This window comes from Giraffa tippelskirchi, chromosome 2, assembly GCF_054371585.1.
Source record: "Giraffa tippelskirchi isolate mGirTip1 chromosome 2, T2T-mGirTip1v1.2.pri, whole genome shotgun sequence".
Lineage (NCBI taxonomy): Eukaryota > Metazoa > Chordata > Mammalia > Artiodactyla > Giraffidae > Giraffa > Giraffa tippelskirchi.
In genome coordinates, this window is record NC_137276.1 from 78,975,166 (window position 1) to 78,998,692 (window position 23,527).

Genomic DNA, 23,527 nt, shown 5'->3' on the forward strand with positions numbered 1-23,527 from the left:
AGTTTTTTTTCCCAGTAATTGATTTCTAAGCTCATAGCACTGTGATTGGAAAAGATGCTTGAAACAATTCCAATTTTCTTAAATTTTCTGAGGCTTGAGTTGTGACCCAACATGTGGTCTGTCCTGGAGAATGTTTCATGTGCACTTAAGAAAGTGTATTCTGCTTTGAAGTGGAAAGTCCTATAAATACAGTTTAACCTATCTGGTCTTTTGTGTCATTCAAAGCTTTTTTGCCCCTGCTTTTCTGTCTGCCTGATCTGTCCTTTGGTGTAGTGCTAGTCACTCAGTCATGTCCAACTCTTTGCGACCTCATAGACTGTAGCCCGCCAGGCTTCTCTGTCCATGGGATTCTCCAGGTAAGAATACTAGAGTGGGTTGCCATTTCCTTCTCCAGGTCCATTGGTATAAGTGGGTGTTAAAGTCCACCACTATTATTGTGTTACTGTCAATCTTTCCCTGTGTGGTTGTTAGCATTTGCATTATGTATTGAGATGCTCCTATGTTGGGTGCATAAATATTTATAATTGTTATGTCTTCTCCTTGGATCGATTCCTTAATCCCTTGTAATAGTTTTTTATTTTAAAGTCTATATTGTCTATATCCATGCAAATAGATATCAAAAGAAAGCGGGAGTAGCATCCCCTCACTTTATGTCTGTATGTGTCCCTAGGTCTGAAGTGAGTTTCTTGTTCTTGTTTAGTTGTCGTGTTTAGGCATAGGTATAGTTTAGGTGGGGACAGGGTCCAAGTTGAGGACCCATCCTGCCAGAAAAGGCCCTGGGTGGGGGTGGGTGGTAGGGCCCAGGCTCAACCAGCCCAGAGGGACCAGTGGAGCACCTCCACCTTGAAGGTGTGGAGGATCAGGCTCCATGTCCCAGGAGGCTTCCTGGGGCCTAGTGGGCCAGGAAACACCAGATAGGCTTCCCCAATCCTTCAACCCCCGAGGGACCCTCCTCAAGTTGGCCTGACTTTTGCCCCCCTCCTTTGTCTCACTTGTGTGGGACCTACACAGGGGAGTGGGCCCTGGAAGGTGGAGGACCAGACCCTGAGCGTCAGGAGGCTCCCTGGGGCCGAGTGGGCAGGGGAACGCCAAGTGGGTTCCCTCTATCTTCTGATCCCCAAGAGTTCCCCATTTTCCCTGCTGATCCCCTATAGGCAAACGTGCTTCTGTGGGAAGGTGAACCACTCCCTCCCCTTCCCAAGCCTCCCCTCAGGTGCACTGGTCCAGTCCAGCCTCCACTTCTTCTCCCCACTTTGCTCCCCACCCACATCCTGCCCAGCCACTCCAGTGTCCCTCCCACCAGCACTTGGTAAGTATCCTAGTTGTGGGTAGACACAGACTCCATGTCTTCCCTCTCTGACATCTTGGCTCTGCCCTCCCAACTCTTTTTATTAATTTTGTCCTGCTGCTGCTAAGTCGCTTCAGTCGTGTCTGACTCTGTGCGACCCCACAGACAACAGCCCACCAGGCTCCGCCGTCCCTGGGATTCTCCAGGCAAGAATACTGGAGTGGGTTGCCATTTCCTTCTCCAGTGCATGAAACAGAAAAGTGAGAGCGAAGTCGCTCAGTCGTGTCTGACTCTTAGCGACCCCATTGTTTCCTTATTCTCTTTCATTTATTTGTGTTCTAATCTTCATTATTTCTTTCCTTCTTTGGGCTCATTTTGTTCACTTTCAATTTCATTGAGGCATAAAGTGAGGAATATTTCTTATTACCAAAGCAGATTTTCAGCAAGCCAAATGCTGAGATACTGAGGTTTGTAGCAAAGAGAAGGGAAGAGATGGGAGAACAAGTCTCAAATCTGCTTCCCTCATGGAAAGGTCCTTGGCACGTTTACAGGATAAAGATGCAGGGCAGACTTAGGTATGGGGAAATGTGATCGGAGGTAAGGAAGAGGTGAGGTAATCTGTGTTCTGTGCAGGTGTATCTGAGTTATATATTTCTTCATGGAGTGTATATTCAAAAATTGAGGTGTTTACATGATATGACGGTGTAGTTTGGGGCACTCTGACGTCAAAAGGTCATTTATTGAACACTTGTGCAGGCCTAGCTTTAGGATTAGTGGTCCCAACCAGTCTTAATTGAAGTGAAGTGAAAGTCTCTCAGTCGTGTCCAACTCTTTGCGACCCCATGCACTATACAGTCCTTGGAACTCTCCAGCCCAGAATACTGGAGTGGGTAGCTTTTCCCTTCTCCAGGGGATCTTCCCGACCCAGGAATCGAACCAGGGTCTCCTGCATTGCAGGTGGATTGTTTACCAAACTGAGCTCAGCTTAAACTAGACACGTCTGACTCCAATTTCCTGGGAAACAACTTGGTCAAACATTTTATTGTTTAGGCCACATGAAGCTTGAGGGGTATACTGTTTGCAATAAAATGATTAGGGCAAGTTTTCTCAGTGAAGGCAGGCTACAAGCAGAGGGATTTTTAGCAAGTTGTAATACAAACTCAGTTTCTGTTTTTTCTATGGGGCATGGTTTTAAGATTTTTTTTTTTCTAAGCCCTGTGGGGCATGGTTTCAGTTACTTAATGTAGGCATTTACTGCCCTGAGGGTCCCTTTTAGAATTGCTTTTGCTGCATCACATAAATTTTGATATGATATCTTTCCATTTTTGTCTGAAGATTCTTTTTCTTTTCCTGTTGAATTTTTTTGAGACATTGGTTATTCAAGAGTGTGCTGTTAACTTCAGTGTATTCATGCTTTTTCTAGTTATCTTCCTGTAGGTTTTTTAGTTTCATGTAATTGTGGTGTGAGGAGATCCCTTGTATGATTTCAATCTTCTCGAAAATACGTAACTTTTCTCTTTTTTACCAGTGTTAGTTTATAAAGTTGATTTTGTCTGATACAAGTATAGTTACCTCTAGTATGTTTGGTTACCATTTGCAGTAGATACTTTTTTCCATTCTCTCACTTTCAGTCTGTATATGTCTTCAGTCTGTGTATGTGAGGCTAAGGTGAATCTCTTGTAGGCAGCATATAATTGAATCTTAGTGTTTTATCCACTTAGCCATCATTGTCTTTTGATTGGAGTTATGTTTAAAGCAGTTATTGACAGGTAGGAACTTACTATTGCCATTTTTTAATTGCTTTTCAGTTGTTTTGTAGATGCATTGTTTCTTGCTTCTTATCCTATTGTGTTTGTGTTTGATGTGTTTTGGAATCAGTGTGCTTTGACTTCATTATTGATTTTTTTTGTATGTGAATACTATGGGTTTTTCTGTTGTGGCTGCCATGAAGCTTACAAAAAATATCAACACCCTGTTTTAAACTGATAACAAAACTTCAGTAGTATTCCTAAACTTTACACTTTTACCTCTTCTCCCCCTCACATTTTTAAGTTATCGGTAGTGGTTTATGCATGGGTTGGAAGAGAATTTCCAGACAGTATTTCCAAAAGGAGTACTCACTCCTTTTATTAAGAACAAAGAGCAGAGATAGTGAGGGGAGCTGTAAATACAGTGGGTCAACTCAAGGGAGAGCTAATGCTTTTTGTGGATTAGTAGCCAATTTTTATAACCTCAAGAGAAAGAGAATTCCTGTTGAAAGGGATGGTGCTAGGTGATTGACTAGGGTGCTGTAGTCATATTGCTAATGCTAAGTCGCTTCAGTCGTGTCTGACTCTGTGCAACCCCATAGATGGCAGCCCACCAGGCTCCGCTGTCCCTGGGATTCTCCAGGCAAGAATACTGGAGTGGGTTGCCATTTCCTTCTCCAGTGCATGAAAGGGAAAAGTGAAAGTGAAGTCGCTCAGTTGTGTCTGACTCTTAGCGACCCCATGGACTGTAGCCTACCAGGCTCCTCCATCCATGGGATTTCCCAGACAAGACTATTGGAGTGGGGTGCCATTGCCTTCTCCGATAGTCATATTAGGTAGGCATTTTTACTTAAGCTACCAGGCTCCTCCATCCATGGGATTTCCCAGACAAGACTATTGGAGTGGGGTGCCATTGCCTTCTCCGATAGTCATATTAGGTAGACATTTTTACTTAATACAGGGTCAAGGAGCTGACTGGTTTAGGTTAGGTCATAGAGACTCAAAGCTACAATTGCTATGGGGCTCAGTTAGTTCCAAGATGACTTTGGTGTGGGACTCTTCAACTGTGGCCTTGGTGCAAGGCCTGTGACCTTGGTATAAAATTCCACATTATTGATGTTACAGCCTATATATTTTTCATATTGTGTATCTAGTAACATTGTTTTAGTTATGAATATTTTTACTAAGTTTTTAAAAGTTTTAAATTAGAGTTGTTAGGGAATTGTGTACCATCATTACCATATTGCAGAATATAATGTTGGCTATATACTTACCATTACCAGTTGAGTTTGTCCTAGTTTCTTACGTTTTTATGATTAAGTAATTAGTGTACTCTTTCTTCCACTGAAAGAGCTTCTTTAGCATTTCTTATGCCAGATCTAATGGTAATGAACTCTCTCAGCTGTTGTTTGTTCAGGAAATTCTTTATCTTGCTTTCATTTCTGAAGGACAGTTTGGCTGTATATAGAATTCTTGATGACAAGGATTTTTATATTTCCCTTTAAAAATTTTGAACTTGTCATTCTTTTTTCTCCTGGCCTGAAAAGTTTCTATTGATAAATCCATCATAGTCTTATGGAGGAAGGTCCCCAGCATGTAACTTGTCTCCATTCTCTTCCTGCTTTGAAAATTCTTTGTCTTTGATTGTTGACACTTTAATTATAATGTGTCTCAATATAGCCCTCTTCAGATTTAACATACGTGGGATCCTTTGGGCCTCATGGACCTGGATATCCATGGATATCCATTTCTCTCCCCATATTTGGGAAGCTGTCAGCCATTCTTGATAAAAATATGCTATTTGTCCTTTCTTGCTACTAGAATTCCTATAATGTGGTTATTGTTGCATTTGATGGTGCCCCACAAGTCCTGTAGTCTTCACCCTTTTCATTCTATTCTTTTTGTTTCTCTGGATAATTTCAAAACTCTTGTCTTCTAGGTCTCTGATCCTTTTTGCTGCGTGGTTTAGTCTGCTGTTGGGACACTACAAAATTCTTCAGTGCAGCTGTATTTTTCAGCTCTCAGTTTTTTTGGAGGGGGGAGTATGTCTTTGTTGAACTTCTCATTTTGTTCATGCATTGTTTTCCTAGTGTCCTTCAGTTATCGGTGTGTTCTTATGGTTTATTAATCTTATTTAAGAGGATTACTTTGACTGTTCATGGATCTCATTTCTTCAGAGTGTTATCGGAGCTTTATTAGTTTCCTTTTGTGGTGCCATGTTTAGTTAATTTTTCACAATCTTTGATTACATATGTTGGTGTCTGCATTTGAGCAATCGGTCTCCTGTTCCAGACTTCACAGGTTAACTTTGGTAAAGTCAGTTCTTCACCAGTCAACTCAGTTTGGGTTTCTGGACATGTCAACTTTGGGCATTTGGGGCTTGTTCTTGGTCTATTTTGGGGAAGGCCACTGTCCAAACTCAGGTCAGGAGGGACTACCTCTGACTGAAAATATTTGAGTAGAAATTGCTGACTTGGTTTCCTGCTCAAATTAGGCTGTAGGATGGACTGTGCTATTGCCTGGGTTCTCTGGTCAGGCTTCCTGGACAGTTAGGACTAGGTGCTATACTCAGCAGTTAGATGGAGCTATGAATGAGGTTCTGTTTCCTAGTTGGATGAAGAATAGTCCCAGGGTCTGCACAGCTCATTGTTTGGGGACTGAAATAAGGCAAGACTGTACATCAAATTCCCTGGCTAATTTTGTCCTGCAAACAAGGAAACCCAAGGGCTTTGCTGTCTGTTCAGGTGCCACTGTAAGCAGGGGTGTTGGCTGGGCTATGCAGCTTCTGTTGTGCTCTGGGTTGGTTCCCTAATTGGATGGGCTGAAGGCTCTATTCAGCAATGTAAGAGGCTACAAATTAGTTTCCTATCATGGTAGGCCCCTGTAAAGGCCCCAAGCATGGCAAGTCTCTTGTTTGAGGATCAAATTAGGCAGAACTATGCACCAAGTTCTGTTCCCTGACCTGACAGCACTGTCCTAGCTCTGCAAGTGAATAGGGCCACTGAACAGGCTCTCCTCTCCAGTGCTGCTGTAATCAGAGTTAGTTGCAGGATCAGCTACACAGATTCCCTAGGGCTGTGAGTAGGTTTCCTGGTCAAGCCAGGCTAGAAGCTGTATTCACTTTGGGTGTGGCTATAAACTAGCCTCCCTGCCCAGTTGGGGGGTGCAGATCAGGCCCCAAAGCTGACAAGGCTCTTCATTTGGGGATCAAGTGAGACGGAACTGTGCTAAGCTCTCTGGACAGATGGGGCCACTGTCTTGGTTCTGCAGATACAGAGCTGCTGGCCAAGCTCTCTACTCAAGTGCCACTGTAATCAGGACTGCAGGATGAGCTACTGAGATTCCCAGGAATTCTGGCTAGGTTTCCTCTTTGGTAGCATTGGAGGTTGTATTCAGCAATGGGTAGAGCTATGGAGTAGCTTCACTACCCAGGCAGGACCACAGCACTGGATTGAATTAAGACCACACACACATAGACACACAGACAGACACACACACATGTGCATGTGTTCACCTGCTTTGCAGGGCTTGGAGCTGTTTCCCCTACTCCACCCAGGCAGAGGAGCTAATACATAGCTCCAGCCCTACCAAGAAGCCTGACTTGAGCACTTGGAAAACTGACTAATCCAACAACATTTCAACAGAGAGCACAGACAGCAGCACTGCACATCTGCAGGACCAGGACACTGATCATGTCTGGCCAAGGATCTTGGGACACAGTGCTTCATCATAAGCTCCCCAAATAAGCATCTTGCCACTGTTGGGGCCTGTTCTGTGGCCCTCTTGGGCAAGGAAGCACTGCTGAGTACAACCTCTGGAGAATAGTTAAAGAGCTCAGTGACATCCTCATGAATCCAAATCTGTTCACTCTCTGCTTTACCACCCTCAGTCCATCACCTACTTTTCAGAGATGTGGACATAACTGTCAAGTACAGACATGAACAAAATTCAGCTGCACAAAAAAGAAACTTTTCCCAGAAGTTTTCAGAACACTTATGCATACAGCTCTGATAGAATTAGCACATGTGCCAATCCCAAACAAATCCCTGAGGAGAACATTTTCCACGACAGATTTAATCTGATCAAGGTTTACTCTGAGCATTCCAAGGCTAAGGTAAAAAATACAAATCAAGGCTATGCTACCAAGGAAACAAATGAGTGTAAAGCATGAACAGTCTGTAAAAATCAATTATTTGAAAGCTAATTCAAGAAATAATACCTGCCCCAAGCACCCTGTCTCATGCACACCCGTGGTGGATTCATGTCAATGTATGGCAAAACCACTACAATATTGTAAAGTAATTAGCCTCCAATTAAAATAAAGAAACATATTTTTAAAGAAAGAAATAATACCTAAGGCATGCATAGCTTATATTATGTAGCTCATAGTTTACAAATTATTCTGAGCACCCCTGTGATACAGGCACTACTGATGTCCCCATTTTATGGACGAGGGTCTTTAGTACAGTTAATTTGTCACAAATCTATTAAGAAACAAAGCCAGACAGCGTATAAACTCAAGCAATTTGATACCTAATTCTACAGCTCCACCCTTTATTGGGAATATATACAGAACATAATAATACAAATGTAAATATTTCCTGCTTAGCTTGGATTACACAACTCACATGTAGATGTCTCATCTGAACATCTTAACAGGGTAGTTTCTTCATATAATCAAAAGCAATATTGTACTGAAATAGTTCAAATCTGTTTTCTTTTAACTTGATAATGATTATTTTGTTTAATTAGTATTTTCATTATACTCACTGATAGACCCCAAGGCATATGAAAACTTAGTAAACACAATGTCTAAATTCTTTACTAAAGAGTTAATAGGAGAGAGTAGCCATATCCACTTATATATGCCAGGAAACTGTATATACTAGGTATGGTAAACTTGACAATTGTGAAATATTATTTCCCTTAAAATGTTTATTAAGAGAAATTTGTTAGTAGTTAATATGAAAAATCTTTGTCACATAGCTGAGGGAACAAACTATGTAGTATGCATATACTAGCACATTACACAGGGATTCTTCACATACATGCTTACTGCTGTTATAGTAATGAATCATCTTATTTGTGTTGTGTGTTTTTTACACTTTAAGAACTGGGAAACTACTGGAGGGATTGCAGAGAGCCAACATTTCAGACTTTCTGCTTTATATTAAGGAACATTTACACTAAACTATGAGTATATATAAATATTCACAAGTTTTTGCAAAGTGACTACACCTATAATTGATACACACATCAAAAACTAGAACACTTAGCACCAGATGAGCCCCTTCAAGTTGCAGGGAAACCTGCAACCTACCACCTTCTAGGCAACTACCATCCTAGCCACCAACACCACAAATTAAATTTGCCTTTTTGAGTGAAAATGTCCTCTTTTGTTCTGTTTCTTTTGTATGCATGTAATTGTGGTTCAACATTGCAACTGCTGCAGAGTGTATCACTGAGTGGATAGAGCACAAGTTATATACCCTTTCTAGAGTCGGTGGATATTTGTGCTGTTTCTGCATCTGGGCTGTTGATATTACTACTGCTGTGAATATTCTCTGGAAAAGTATTTGTGTTTATCTGTTGAAGATCTATGCCTAGAAGTGCAATTACACATCCAGAATTTAGGGGACTCCTCTGGTGTCCAGTGGTTAGGACTCTGCAATTCCATTACAGGGGGTACAGGTTTGATCCCTGGTAAGGGAACTAAGATCTCATATGCTGATCACTGCAGCCAAAAATAACAAAATAAAAAACAAGAAAATCAACAAATATACATGCTTGCTTGGCTTTAATAGAAAAAACCTATTTCCCAAAGGGTACTGTTTAGATTTCCAACAAACTTCTCTGAGTCCCAGTTGCTTCGTATCTTCATCAATTTTTTAAAAATAATTTTAGCCATTCTAGTGTGTGGGTGCACTAAATTTTTGTTACAAAGTACCTTTCCTTGATGTCTACTGAAGGTGAGCAACTTATCACGTTTGTTGTTGTTCAGTCACTAAGTCATGTCTAACTCTTTGTGACTCCATGGACTGTAGCACACTAGGCTTCCCAGTCTTTCTCCATCTCCCAGAGTTTGCTCTAACTCATGTTCATTGAGTCGATAATGTCATCCAATCATCTCATCCTCTGTCACCCCCTTCTACCCCCTTCTCCTACTCTTTTTTGATTCATAGGAGCTCTTTATATATTTTGTGTAAGAGTCTTTGGTTAGAAACATACACTGCAGTTGTCTTCTCCCAATCTGCCACTGGCTTTTAACTTTTTTTTTGGAAAAAAAAAAAAAACAAAAACAACATTTAATTCCAATGCAAAGTTGTCTACATTGTTTTTGTGTAAGCTGTCTTACCTAAGGTCATGGTTTTCACCTGTATTTTCTTCTAACAGTGTTCTTGTTTGCCTTTCATATTTAGATATACAGTCTGTATGAAAGTGATTTTTGTGCAGGGTAGGTTCAGGTCAATCACTCAGTCATGTCCGACTCTTTGCAACCCCAAGAACTGCAGAATGCCAGGCCTCCCTGTCCATCACCAACTCCCGGAGTTTACCCAAATTCATGTCCACTGAGTTGGTGATCCCTTCCAACCATCTCATCCTCTGTCATCCCCTTGTCCTCTTGCCCTCAATCTTTCTCAGCATCAGGGTCTTTTCCAGTGAGTCAGCTATTCGCATCAGGTGGCCGAAGTTTTGGAGTTTCAGCTTCAACATCAGTCCTTCCAGTGAACACCCAGGACTGATCTCCTTTAGGATGGACTTGTTGGTTCTCCTTGCAGTCCAAGAGACTCTCAAGAGTCTCCTCCAACACCACAGTTCAAAAGCATCAATTCTGCGGCACTCAGCTTTCTTAACAGTCCAACTCTCACATCCATACATGACTACTGGAAAAACTATAGCCTTGACTAGACAGACATTTGTTGGCAAAGTAATGTCTCTGATTTTTAATATGCTGTCTAGGTTGGTCATAACTCTCCTTCCAAGGAGTAAGCGTCTTTTAATTTCATGGAGGCAGTCACCATCTGCAGTGATTTTAAAGCCCACTGGGAATAGAACTGCCATATGACCCAGCAATACCACTGCTGGGCATACACACCGAGGAAACCAGAATTGAAAGAGACAGGTGTACGCCAATGTTCATCCCAGAACTGTTGATAATAGCCAGGACATGGAAGCAACCTAGATGTCCATCATCAGACGAATGGATAAGGAAGCTGTGGTACATATACACAATGGAATATTACTCAGCCATTAAAAAGAATACATTTGAATCATTTCTACTGAGATGGATGAAACTGGAGCCCATTGTACAGAGTTAAGTAAGCCAGAAAGAAAAACACCAATACAGTATACTAATGCATATATATGGAATTTGAAAGATGGTAACGATAACCCTATATGCGAGACAGAATTAGAGACACAGATGCATAGAACAGTCTTATGCACTCTGAGGGAGAAAGTGAGGGTGGGACATTCTGAGAGAATAGCATTGAAACATGTATATTAGCATATGTGAAACAGAATGCCATTCCAGGTTCGATGAATGAGACAAGTGCTCTGGGCTGGGGCAATGGAATGACCCAGAGGGATGGGATGGGGAGGGAGGTTCAGGATGGGGAACACATGTAAACCCATGGCTGATTCATGTCAATGTATGGCAAAAAACACTACAATATTGTAAAGTAGTTAGCCCCCAACTAAAATAAATTAATAAAAAATAAAGTCAGCCACTGTTTCCCCAGCTGTTTGCCATGAAGTGATGGGATCGGAGGCCATGATGTTAGTTTTCTGAATGTTGAGCTTTAAGCCAACTTTTTCACTCTCCTCTTTACTTTCATCAAGAGGCTATTTAGTTCTTCACTTTCTGCCATAAGGGTGGTGACATCTGCGTGTATGAGGTTATTGATATTTCTCCCAGCAATCTTGATTCCAGTTTGTGCTTCATCCAGCCCAGCGTTTCTCATGATGTACTCTGCATATAAGTTAAATAAGCAGGGTGACAATATACAGCTTCGACGTACTCCTTTTCCTATTTGGAACCAGTCTGTTGTTCCATGTCCATGTCTAACTGTTGCTTCCTGACCTGCATACAGGTTTCTCAAGAGGCAGGTCAGGTGGTCTGGTATGCCCATCTCTTTCAGAATTTTCCACAGTTTATTGTGATCCACACAGTCAAAGGCTTTGGCATGGTCAATAAAGCAGAAATAGATGTTTTTCTGGAACTCTCTTGCTTTTTCGATGATCCATGGGACATTGGCAATTTGATCTCTAGTTCCTCTGCCTTTTCTAAATCCAGCTTGAACATCTGGGAGTTCACAGTTCACTTAACTGTTGAAGCCTGGCTTGGAGAATTTTGAGCATTACTTTGCTAGCGTGTGAGATGAGTGCAGTTGTGCCGTAGTTTGAGCATTCTGTGGCATTGTCTTTCTTTGGGATTGGAATGAAAACTGACCTTTTCCAGTCCAGTGGCCACTGCTGAGTTTTCCATATTTGCTGGCATATTGAGTGCAGCACTTTCATAGCGTCACCTTTCAGGATTTGAAATAGCTCAACTGGAATTCGATCACCTCCACTAGCTTTGTTCGTAGTGATGCTTCCTAAGGCCCACTTGACTTCACATTCCAGGATGTCTGGCTCTAGGTGAGTGATCACACCATCATCACACCATTATCTGGGTCATAAAGATCTTTTTTGTATAGTTCTTCTGTGTATTGTTGCCACCTCCTCTTAATATCTTCTGCTGCTGCTGCTTCTGCTTCTTCTGTTATGTTAGGTTTAGTCACTAAGTCGTGTCCAACTCTTGTGAGCTCATGGACGGTAGCCTGCCAGGTTCCTCTGTCCATGGGATTCTCCAGGCAAGAATACTGGAGTGGGGTTGCCACTTCCTTCTTCTCTGCTATGTTAGGTCCATACCATTTCTGTCGTTCATTGAGCCCATCTTTGCATGAAATGTTCCCTTGGTATCTCTAATTTTCTTGAAGAGATCTCTAGTCTTTCTCATTCTATTATTTTCCTCTATCTCTTTGCACTGATCACTGAGAAAGGCTTTCTTATCTCTCCTTGCTATTCTTTGGAACTTTGCGTTCAAATGGGTGTATCTTTCCTTTTCTCCTTTGCCTTTCACTTCTCTTCTTTTCACAGCTATTTGTAAGGCCTCCTCAGACAGCCATTTTGCTCTTTTGCATTTCTTTTTCTTGGCGATGGTCTTGCTCCCTGTCTCCTGTACAATGTCATGAACCTCCATCCATAGTTCATCAGGCACTCTGTCTATCAGATCTAGCTTCTTAAATCTATTTCTCACTTCCACTGTATAGTCATAAGGGATTGGATTTAGGATATACCTGAATGGTCTAGTGGTTTTCCCCACTTTCTTCAATTTCAGTCTGAATTTGGCAATAAGCAGTTCATGATTTGAGCCACAGTCAGCTCCCGGTCTTGTTTTTGCTGACTGTATAGATCTTCTCCATCTTTGGCTGCAAAGGATATAATCAAGCTGATTTCGGTGTTGACCATCTGGTGATGTCCATATGTGGAGTCTTCTCCTATGTTGTTGGAAGACGGTGTTTGCTATGACAAGAGTGTTCTCTTGGCAAAACTCTATTACCCTTTGCCCTGCTTCGTTCTGTACTCCAAGGCCAAATTTGCCTGTTACTCCAGGTGTTTCCTCACTTCCTACTTTTGCATTCCAGTCCCCTATAATGAAAAGGACATCTTTTTTGGGTGTTAGTTCTTTTAAAAGGTCTTGTAGGTCTTCATAGAACTGTTCAACTTCAGCTTCTTCAGCGTTACTGGTTGGGGCATAGACTTGGATTACCGTGATATTGAATGGTTTGCCTTGGAAGCGAACAGAGATCATTCTGTCATTTTTGAGATTGCATCCAAGTACTGCATTTTGGACTCTTTTGTTGACTATGATGGCTACTCCATTTCTTCTAAGGGATTCCTGCCCAGAATAGTAGATAAAATGGCCATGTGAGTTAAATTCACCCATTCCCTTCCATTTTAGTTCACTGATTCCTAGAATGTCGACGTTCGCTCTTGCCATCTCCTGTTTGACCACTTCCAATTTGCCTTGATTCATGGTCCTAACATTCCAGGTTCCTATGCAATATTGCTCTTTACAGCATCGGACCTTGCTTCTATCACCAGTCACATCCACAACCAGGTATTGTTTTTGCTTTGGCTCCATTCCTTCATTCTTTCTTAAGTTATTTCTCCACTGATCTCCAGTATCATATTGGGCACCTACCGACCTGGGGATTTCATCTTTTAGTGTTGTATCTTTTTGCCTTTTCATACTGTTCATGGGGTTCTCAAGGCAAGAATACTGAAGTGGTTTGCCATTCCCTTCTCCAGTGGACCACATTCTGTTAGACCTCTCCACCATGACCGGTCTATCTTGGGTGGTCCTACACTGTATGGCCTAGTTTCACTGAGTTAGACGAGGCTGTGGTCCATGTGATCAGATTGGCTAGTTGTCTGTGATTGTCGTTTCAGTCTGTCTGCCCTCTGATGCCGTCTCTGAGTGCCTACCATCTTACTTGGGTTTTTCTCACCTTGGACGTGGGGTATCTCTTCATGACTGCTCCAGGAAAGTGAATTCGCTGCTCCTTACCTCAGACGTGGGGTATGTCCTCACAGCCACGGCTCCTGACCTTGGACGTGGTTATCTCCTCTCTGCTGCTCGCCGCTCCTGCACCACCCAACTGCTGCTAGCCACTCCTGCACCGCAGCTGCCGCTCGCCGCTCCTGCACTGCAGGTGCCGCCGTGCCCTCTCTTGGCACCTATCGTCTTACTTGGGTTTCTCTTACCTTGGATGTGGAGTATCTCCTCTCTGCCACTCGCCGCTCCTGCGCCGCGCAGCCACCGCTCGCTGCTCCTGCGCTGCATGGCCGCTGCTCACTGCTCCTGCGCTGCAGTTGCCGCCATGCCCTCTCTGAGCACCTCCCGTCTTACTTGGGTTTCTGTTACCTTGCACGTGGGGTAGCTCCTCTCAGCCGCTGCCCCTGACCTTGGACATGGGATATCTCCTCTCTGCTGCTCGGCACTCTTGTGCCACCCAAATGCCACTAGCTGCTTCTGTGCTGCGGCTGCCCCTCGCTGCTCAGTCGCCATGCCCTCTCTCAGCACCTACCATCTTGGGTTTCTCTTACCTTGCACGTGGGGTAGCTCCTCCCAGCTGCCGCCCCTGACCTTCGACATGGGATAACTCCTCTCTGCTGCTCGCTCCTCCTGTGCCCCCCAACCACCACTAGCTGCTCCTGTGCTGCATCCTCCACTTGCCTCTCAGTCGCCGTGCCCTCTCTCAGCACCTACTGGCTTACTTGGGTTTCTCTTACCTTGGATGTGGAGTATCTTCTCTCGACTGCTCGCTGCTCCTGTGCCACGCAACTGCCGCTCACTGCTCCTGCACCATGAGGCCGCTGCTCACTGCTCCTGTGCTGCAGCTGCTGCCGTGCCCTCGCTGAGCACCTACCGTCTTACTTGGGTTTCTCTTACCTTGCACGTGGGGTAGCTCCTCCCGGCTGCTGCCCCTGGCCTTGGACGTGGGATAACTCTTCTCTCCTGCTCGCCGCTCCTGCGCCACATGGCTGCCGCTCGCCGCTCCTGCACCGCAGCTGCCGCCATGCCCTCTCTCAGCATCAACCGTCTTACGTGGGTTTCTCTTACCTTGCACGTGGGGTAGCTCCTCTCGGCCGCTGCCTTTGACCTTGAATGTGGAATATATCCTCTCTGCTGCTCGGCGCTCCTGTGCCACCCAACTACCACTAGCCGCTCCTGCGCTGCAGCTGCCACTTGCCGCTCAGTCGCCGTGCCCTGTCTCAGCACCTACCATCTTACTTGGGTTTCTCTTACCTTGGATGTGGCGTATCTCCTCTCTGCCGCTCACCGCTTCTGTGCCGCGCAGCTGCCGCTCACTGCTCCTGCACCGCGTGGCCGCTGCTCGCTGCTCCTGTGCTGCAGCTGCCAACGTGCCCTCTCTCAGCACCTACCGTCTTACTTGGGTTTCTCTTACCTTGCACGTGGGGTAGCTCCTCTCAGCTGCTGCCCCTGACCTTGGACGTGGGATATCTCCTCTCTGCTGCTCGGCACTCTTTTTTTTTTTTTTTTTTTTGCTCGGCACTCTTGTGCCACCCAACTACCACTAGCTGCTCCTGCGCTGCAGCCGCCACTCGCTACTTAGTCGCCGTGCCCTCTCTCAGCACCTACCATCTTTCTTGGGTTTCTCTTACCTTGCACGTGGGGTACCTCCTGGCTGCTGCCCCGGACCTTGGACGTGGGAGAACTTCTCTCTACTGCTCGCTGCTCCTGCGCTGCAGCCGCCACCATGCCCTCTCTCAGCACGTACCGTCTTACTTGGGTTTCTCTTACCTTACACGTGGGATAGCTCCTCTTGGCCGCCACCCCTGGCCTTGGACGTGGGATATCTCCTCTCCTCCGCTCGCCAATCCTGTGTCCCCCAACCACCACTAGCTGCTCCTGAGCTGTAGCCGCTGCTCACCCCTCAGTAACCGTGCCCTCTCTCAGCACCTACCATCTTACTTGGGTTTCTCTTACCTTGCACGTGGGGTAGCTCCTCCTAGCTGCCACCCCTGACCTTGGATGTAGGATATCTCCTCTCTGCTGCTCACCGCTCCTGTGCCGCCCAAGCGCCACTAGCTGCCCCTGCGCTGCAGCTGCTGCTCACTGCTCAGTCGCCGTGCCCTCTCTCAGCCCCTACCGTCTTACTTGGGTTTCTCTTACCTTGGACGTGGAGTATCTCCTCTCTGCCGCTCGCCGCTCCTGCGTCAAAGATGTTTGAGATGATTTCAGTTTTTTTCAATTTACCAAGGCTAGATTTATGGCCCAGAATGTGATCTATCCTGGAGAAGGTTCTATGTGCACTTGAGAAAAAGGTGATATTCATTGTTTTAGGGGGAAATGTCCTATAGATATCAATTAGGTCTAACTGGCCCATTGCATCATTAAAGTTTGTTTCTTTGCTAATTTTCTGTTTAGTTGATCTATCCCTAGGTGTGAGTAGGGTATTAAAGTCTCCCACTATTATTGTGTTACTGTTAATTTCTCCTTTCATATTTGTTAGCATTTGCCTTCCTTATTGCAGTGCTCCTATATTGGGTGCATATATATTTATAATTGTTATATATTCTTCTTGGATTGATCCTTTGATAATTATGTAGTATCCTTTGTCTCTTTTCATGGCCTTTATTTCAAAGTCTATTTTATCTGATATGAGTATTGCTACTCCTGCTTTCTTTTGGTCTCCATTTGCGTGAAATATCTTTTTCCAATCCGTCACTTTCAGTCTGTTTGTGTCCCTAGGTTTGAGGTGTGTCTCTTGTAGACAGCATTATATAGGGGTCTTGTTTTTGTATCCATTCAGCCAGTCTTTGTCTTTTGGTTGGGGCATTTAACCCATTTATATTCAATGTAATTATTGATAAGTATGATCCCGTTACCATTTACTTTGTTGTTTTGGGTTTGGGTTTATAAACCTTTTCTGTGTTTCCTGTCTAGAGAAGATCCTTTAGCATTTGTTGAAGAGCTGGTTTGGTGGTGCTGAATTCTCTGAGCTTTTGCTTGTCTGTAAAGTTTTTGATTTCTCCTTCATATTTGAATGAGATCCTTGCTGGGTACAGTAATCTGGGTTGTAGTTTTTTCTCTTTCAACACTTTAAGTATGTCCTGCCATTCCCTTCTGGCTTGAAGAGTTTCTATTGAAAGATCAGCTGGTATCCTTATGGGGATCCCCTGGTGGGTTGTTTTTCCCTTGCTGCTTTTAATATTTGTTCTTTGTGTTTGATCTTCATTAATTTGATTAATATGTGTCTTGGGGTGTTTCGCCTTGGGTTTATCCTGTTTGGCACTCTCTGGGTTTCTTGGACTTGGGTGGCTATTTCCTTCCCCATTTTACGGAAGTTTTCAACTATTATCTCCTCAAGTATTTTCTCATGGCCTTTCTTTTTTGTCTTCTTCTTCTGGGACTCCTGTGATTCAAATATTGGGGCGTTTGACATTATCCCAGAGGTCTCTGAGGTTGTCCTCATTTCTTTTAATCCTTTTTTCTTTTTTCCTCTCTGCTTCATTTATTTCCACCATTCTATCTTCCACCTCACTTATCCTATCTTCTGCCTCAGTTATTCTACTATTGGTTCCCTCTAGAGTGCTTTTGATCTTAGCTGTTGCATTATTCATTATGGGTTGGTTCTTTTTTACTTCTTCTAGCTCCTTGTTAAACTTTTCTTGCATCTTCTCAATCCTTGTCTCCACACTATTTATCTGTAACTCCATTTTGTTTTCAAAATTTTGGATCATTTTTACTATCATTATTCTGAATTCTTTTTTCAGTTAGACTCCCTGTCTCCTCCTCTTTTGTTTGGTTTGGTGGGCTTTTATCATGTTCCTTTACCTGCTGAATATTTCTCTGCCATTTCATCTTGTTTAGGTTGCTGTGTTTGGGGTTGCCTTTCTGTGTGCTGGAAGTCTGTGGTTCCTCTTTATTGTGGAGGTTCCTCCCTGTGGGTGGGGTTGGACCAGTGGCTTGTCAAGGTTTCCTGGTTAGGGAAGCTTGCATCGGTGTTCTGGTGGGTGGAGCTGGATCTCTTCTCTCTGGAGTGCAATGAAGTGTCCAGTAGTGAGTTTTGAGGTGTCTATGGGTTTGGTGTGACTTTTGGCTGCCTGTATTTTTGTGCTTGGGGTTATGTTTCTGCTTTGTTGGAGAATTAGCTTGGTAGTCTTGCTCTGAAACTTGTTGGCTCTTCAGTGGAGCTGGTTTCAGTGTAGGTATGGAGGCTTTTGGACGAGCTTTTGTCAATTAATGGTCCCTGGAATCAGGAGATTTCTGGTGATCTCAAGTTTTGGATTTAGGCCTCCTGCCTCTGGCTTTCAGTCTTATTCTTGTAGTAGCCTCAAGACTTCTCCATCCATACAGCACCGATGACAAAACATTTAGGTTAATAGTGAAAAGATTCTCCACAGTGAGGGACACCCAGAGAGGTTCACAGAGTTACATGACGAAAAGAAGAGGGAGGAGAGATATAGGTGACCAGAAAGAGAAGAGGGGGAATCAAAGAGGGTGAGCGCAGTCTAGCCAATAATCAATTCCCTATTTGCTCTCCACAGTCTGGAACACTCAGAGAGGTTCACAGATTTCCATAGAGAAGAGAAAAGAGGGGAAGGAGATAGAGGTGATCAGGAGGAGAGGAGGGGGAGTCAAAAGGAGAGAGACCAGTCTAGCTGATCACAATCAGTTCCTTAAGTTTTCTCCACAGCCTGGAACACCCAAAGAGATTCACAGAGTTAAGTAGAGAAGAGAAGGGGGAGGGAGGAGATAGAGGTGACCTGGGGTAGAGAAAGGAGAGTCAAAAATGGAGAGAGCAATCAAGCCAGTAATCACACTTCTAAGTAAAAATGGGTACTGAAGATTGGCTTCTTAAAGGTACAAAATTGATAACAATTACCAAAAAGCAAAGATTAAAAATGTAGAGTAGAGGTTAGACTCTCAAAAATACAATATTAAAAAACAAAATCGTAAAAGTTATATAAAAAAGACGAAATTTGCTTTAAAAATAGGGTCTTTTTTTTTTTCAAGGTAATAGTAGGTTTTCAAAATGAAAATTAGAGGATTATTGAAGAACTTAAATAAAGTTAAAAAGAAATTTAAAAATGATAATAGTGAAATATATCTAGGAATTTCTCTGGAGCTGTTGAGGGCAGTGTGGGGTCAGTTCAGTTTCAGATAGTTCTTTGTTCCACCTTGTACTTCTTCTCAAAGTCTATAGACCCCTTCCAATGTAGCTGGTGCTAACTATAGGGTTTTAATCTGTTGCACCTGTCACTTCCAGAGCTGTTCCCTCTTCTTGGTTTATTTTGGCTTCCTCTGTTTGAAAGTCTCTTCAATATCTAACTTCTGCCCTGACACAAGGGGGCGAAGGTGGTCACTTATTTAGGCTCACTTGTTCAGTTGTGCTGCAGGGGGGGAGGAACACTGCAAACAAGAATCACTGGCAGGTGTGGGAAGTGCTCGCAGTGTCTGGGTCACACGGGGTTTGCCCTTGCTCATGGCGTGTGTGCTTTCCCCGTCTACACTGCTTAGGCTCCAGGTGGCTCTGCCGGGGAACTTTCTGGGGCGGGCCCTGGGTTGCATGCACTTCCCAGATCTAGGCCACTCAGGTGCAGGTTCTCGCGTATTCCACTAAGGTGCAGACTCGGTTGCGCCTACGTTTTGTGCCCTTCCCAGGTCTGAGCAGCTCAGGCGACCAGGTGCTTGGCGAGCACACACTCCCCAGGTGTGGTGCATCTTATCACCTCCCCGGTCCCAGCCGCTCGGTTTCCTGGGTGTGCAGCTGCATCTTAGATGTTCTGTGTGTCTCTTCTGGGGAGCTGATATCTGGGTGCAACCCTCCTGACATATGTCAACCGTCCAGGATCCCAGGAAGACTTGGTTAGCAACTGAGAACCTGCTTGCAGTTTGGTAGAGGATGCCCCTTTCCTTCCAGCTCTGGCTGGCACCCGCCTGCCTTCCTGACTCCATCAGGGGATGGGCTGGTCTGCAGCCGGCTAGCTCTCCTCTGGTATTTGCTCAGTCCTTTGTTCTGTGTGCGGCCCGGCAGTGCCTTAGTTTAGAGCTTTTCGTGGGAAAGTGCTCCCTCTTTTTCCTATTTTTTTTCCTCTCTTTGGCTATCCCATAGTTTGGGTTGCTATCTCACGTTAGCTCCCTCAGATTGCCCTCAGGGCATTCAGGCCTGGTCCTTACCCTAAGTAGTGCAGCCCGTGCTTGCTAGTGGCGGATACGAGCATCTGGGCTATTTCTCCTCTGGGAGTTGTAGTTAGACCTGTAATCTGTGGGTTTTATTTATTTCTTCCTCCCGGTTATGTTGCCCTCTGAGATTCCAAAACTCCCCACAGACCCGCCATTGAGAGGGTCTCCTGGTGTTTGGAAACTTCTCTTTTAAGACTCCCTCCCCAGGACAGGTCACTGTCCCTAACTCTTTTGTCTCTCTTTTATCTTTTATATTTTGTCCTACCTCCTTTCAAAGACAATGGGCTGCCTTTCTGGGTGCCTGGTGTCCTCTGCCAGCGTTCAGAACAGCCTTCTGCCAGTTGTTTTGTGGTATTTGCTCAGTGTTCAAATGATCTTTCGATGACTTTGTGGGGGGAGAAAGTGGTCTCCCTGTCCTATTCCTCCGCCATCTTAGGACCGCCCCCCTGTCTCTGCTTTTCAACACACTGTCTAGGTTTGTTATAGCTTTCCTGCCAAGAAGCTTTCTGATTCCTCACCTGCAGTCACCATGTAAGGTTTACCTTGAAGTCTAAGTCCTGTAGCTTTATTTTGCTACTTCAGCTATTGCCTTTGGTCACTGTATCTGCACATACATTTTAGATTCAGACTTGTTAATTTCCAACAACAAACCTGCTGTTGATTGGTGATTAGTGTTGTACTGCATTAGCCATTCAGTTTAGGGAGAAGTCAGTTTTCAAATCAACACTAAGTAAATCTTTTATTTTTGCTGTTTTGGATTTGTTTTTGCAGGTGTCTTTCTCCCCCTTTTTCTTTTGTTATTTCTTGTGATTTGATGACTAACTTTAGTGTTGTGCTTAGATTCCTTTTTTAATGTATCTGTTGTGGATTTTTGATTTGCAGTTATAATGAGGTTTTGATATATCAGACTGTCTATAAACAAGATTGTTTTAAGTTGCTGATCTTTTAATTTCAGATTCATTTCCAATATCTTGCATTTGTGCTCTGGTCTTTTCACAGTTATACATTTTTATATCATATTTGTGTGTAAATGATTTCCTACCTTTACTGTGTTTCCCTTTACTGGTGAGCTTCTCCATTCATAATTTTCTTATTTCTAGTTGTGGAGTTTTTTCCTTCCCCACCTGGAGAAGTTCCTTTAGCATTTGCTGCAAAGCTGGTCTGGTGGTACTGAATTCTCTTAGCTTTTCCTTGCCAGTAAAGCTTTTGATTTCTTTGCTGAATCTGAAAGAAAGCCCTGGTGTATATTCTTGTTCGTAGATAGTTCCCTTTCATAACTTTAAATACATTGTGCCACTCCCTTCTGGCTTGCACAGTTTTTGCTGAGAAACCAGCTGATGACTGTATGGGAGTTGCTCTGTATGTTCCTTGTTGCTTTTAATATTTTTTATCTTTAATTTTTGTCAGTTCGATTACTGTGTGTCTTGGCATATTTCTCCTTGGGTTCATCCTGCCTGAGACCCTGCTTCCTGGACTTGGGTGACTGTTTTTTCTTTTTTTCCCATGCTGAGGAAGTTTTCAGTTATTATTTGAGTATTTCCTCAGATTCTTTCTCTTTCTCTGGACCCCTACAATGTGAATGTTTGTACATTTAATGTTCCAGAGATCTCTAAGACCTGTCCTCATTCCTTTTAATTCCTTTGTCTTTATTCTGTTCCATGGCAGTGATTTCTAGTGTTCTGTTTTCCAGATCACTGATCTGTTCTGCCTGTTTTTATATTGATTATTTCTAGTGTATTTTTCATTTCAGTTCTTCTATTATTCATCTTTTTTCCTTAGTTCTTCTACATCTTTGATAAACATTTCTTGTATCTGCTGTCTCTGTACCTCCATTCTTTTTCCGAGATCTTGGATCATCTTTACTATTGTTACTCTGAATTCTTTTTCAGGTAGGTTGTCGATCTCCACTTCACTTAGTTGTTTTTCTGAAGCTTTATCTTGTTCCTTCATCTGGGACATATTTCTTCTGCTGTCTGATTTTCTGACACTGTGGTTTCCATTCCACAGGCTGCAGGATTGTAGTTTTTCTGGCTTTTGCTCTCTCCTCCCTGATGGATGAGGCCAAGAGACTTATGTAGGCTCTCTAGGGGGAAGGTATTGGTAACTGCCTACTGATGGATGAAGCTAGGTCTTGTCTCTCTGGTGGAAAGGGCAGTGTCAGTTGGATAGCTCTTTATTCAGGAAGGCTTTAAGCAGCCTGTCTGCTGATAGGTGGGGATGTGTTCCCACCTTGTTGGTAGTTTCACCTAAGGGATCCTAGCACTGGAACCTGCAGGTTGTTTTCTTGGTGAAAAATAGAAACCTCCAGTTTCACCAATGAGTATTCACCAGAACTGCTGCTACCAGTGTCCTTGTCCCTGCAATGAGCCACAGCCACGCCCTGCCTCAGCAGGAGACCCTCCAATACTAGCGGTTAAGTCTGGCACAGTCCCTTATGAGGTCACTGCATTTCCCAAGTCCTGCTGTGTATAAAGACCGTGTGTGTGTCCTCTGGGAGTGCAGTTTGTTCCCCCAGTACTGTGTAATTTCTGTGATCAAACCCTGCTAGCTGTCAAAACTAGATTCTCTGGGGACTATTCCTCCCAATGCGAGAAACCCAGGCTGGGGAGCCAGACGTGAGGCTCAGAAGTTTTACTCCTGTGGTATGTTTTCTAGTTTGTGGGTCACCCATCTGGCATGTATGGGATTTGATTTTATCGTGATTGCACCCTTCCTACTATCTTGTTGTGGCTTCTTCTTTGTCTTTGGATGTAGGGTATCTTTTTTTTTTTTTTGGTTCCAGTGGGGGTTTTTTTTTTTTTTTTGTCAGTGTTGTTCAGCAGTTACTTTTGATGTTGGTGTTTCTGTAAGAAGGGGTGAGTTCATGTCATTCTGCTCCTCCATCTTTAACACTCTTTCATTTTGTCTTTAAATGTCTCAATTTTGTGATACGCTGTTTTTTAATTATTTCTGAAACTGTTTTAGGGCTGCTGTATGTCTAGTGACTTGAAAATAATTATTTCCTTTATTTTTCTTTACCCAATTTTGTCAGGTAGAATAAATCTGGTGTGTGTCACCCTATCCAGGAAGGATACATTTCTCCTGGTATTATTTAAATTTTCTATTTGTTATCTATACATAAAAATGATTTTTATATAGCCAGTTTGCTAATTCACTTCTAATACTTTTCCCATAGACGTTTTTAATGTATACAATGGTATCACCTGCAAATAATTGCAGTTTTTTATGCTTTATTTTTATTTGGCCTTAATGACCTAGCTAAAGCTTTCAGTCCAGTGTTAAATAGAAGTGGTGGTAACAAGCATTCATATCTGATGATTAATATAAAGAAGAAACATTCCAGTATTTATCTGTTTAGTATGATGTCTGTTGTATTTTAGCTTTTTGTTTCTAGTGAAGTCTCCTACTTCTTTTTTTTTTTTTTTTGTCTTTACCTACTTCTATTTTGAAATCACGAATGTGTGTAAAGTTTTATCATATTTTTCTGTATCTGAGACACTAATATGGCTTCATGTCTTTTTCTGTAATGTGGTAGGCTCTAGGTCAGTTAACTTAAAACTTTCACATATTTGCTTGAAAATGATTTTAAACTTACAAAAAAGTCACAAGCATAGTACAAAAAACTCACAGTTCCCAACTCTGAATTGCATTTCCACCATCTACCCCTTATGCTTGCTTGAACTCTCTCTCTATACACAGATTACTTTTTCCTTTCTAACGCATTTGAAA

At 43.3% G+C, this 23,527-nt stretch overlaps 1 long non-coding RNA gene across 1 annotated transcript; it reads right to left on the minus strand.

Moving 5' to 3' along the window:
* Positions 1-12,148: 12,148 nt before the first annotated feature.
* LOC145538027 (uncharacterized) lies at positions 12,149-22,133 on the minus strand. Its single transcript, XR_014076589.1, has 2 exons — positions 22,028-22,133; positions 12,149-15,820 (listed from the first exon to the last, which is right to left on the minus strand). It is a non-coding gene; the product is annotated as an uncharacterized LOC145538027 (long non-coding RNA).
* Between the last annotated feature and the right edge of the window lie 1,394 nt (positions 22,134-23,527).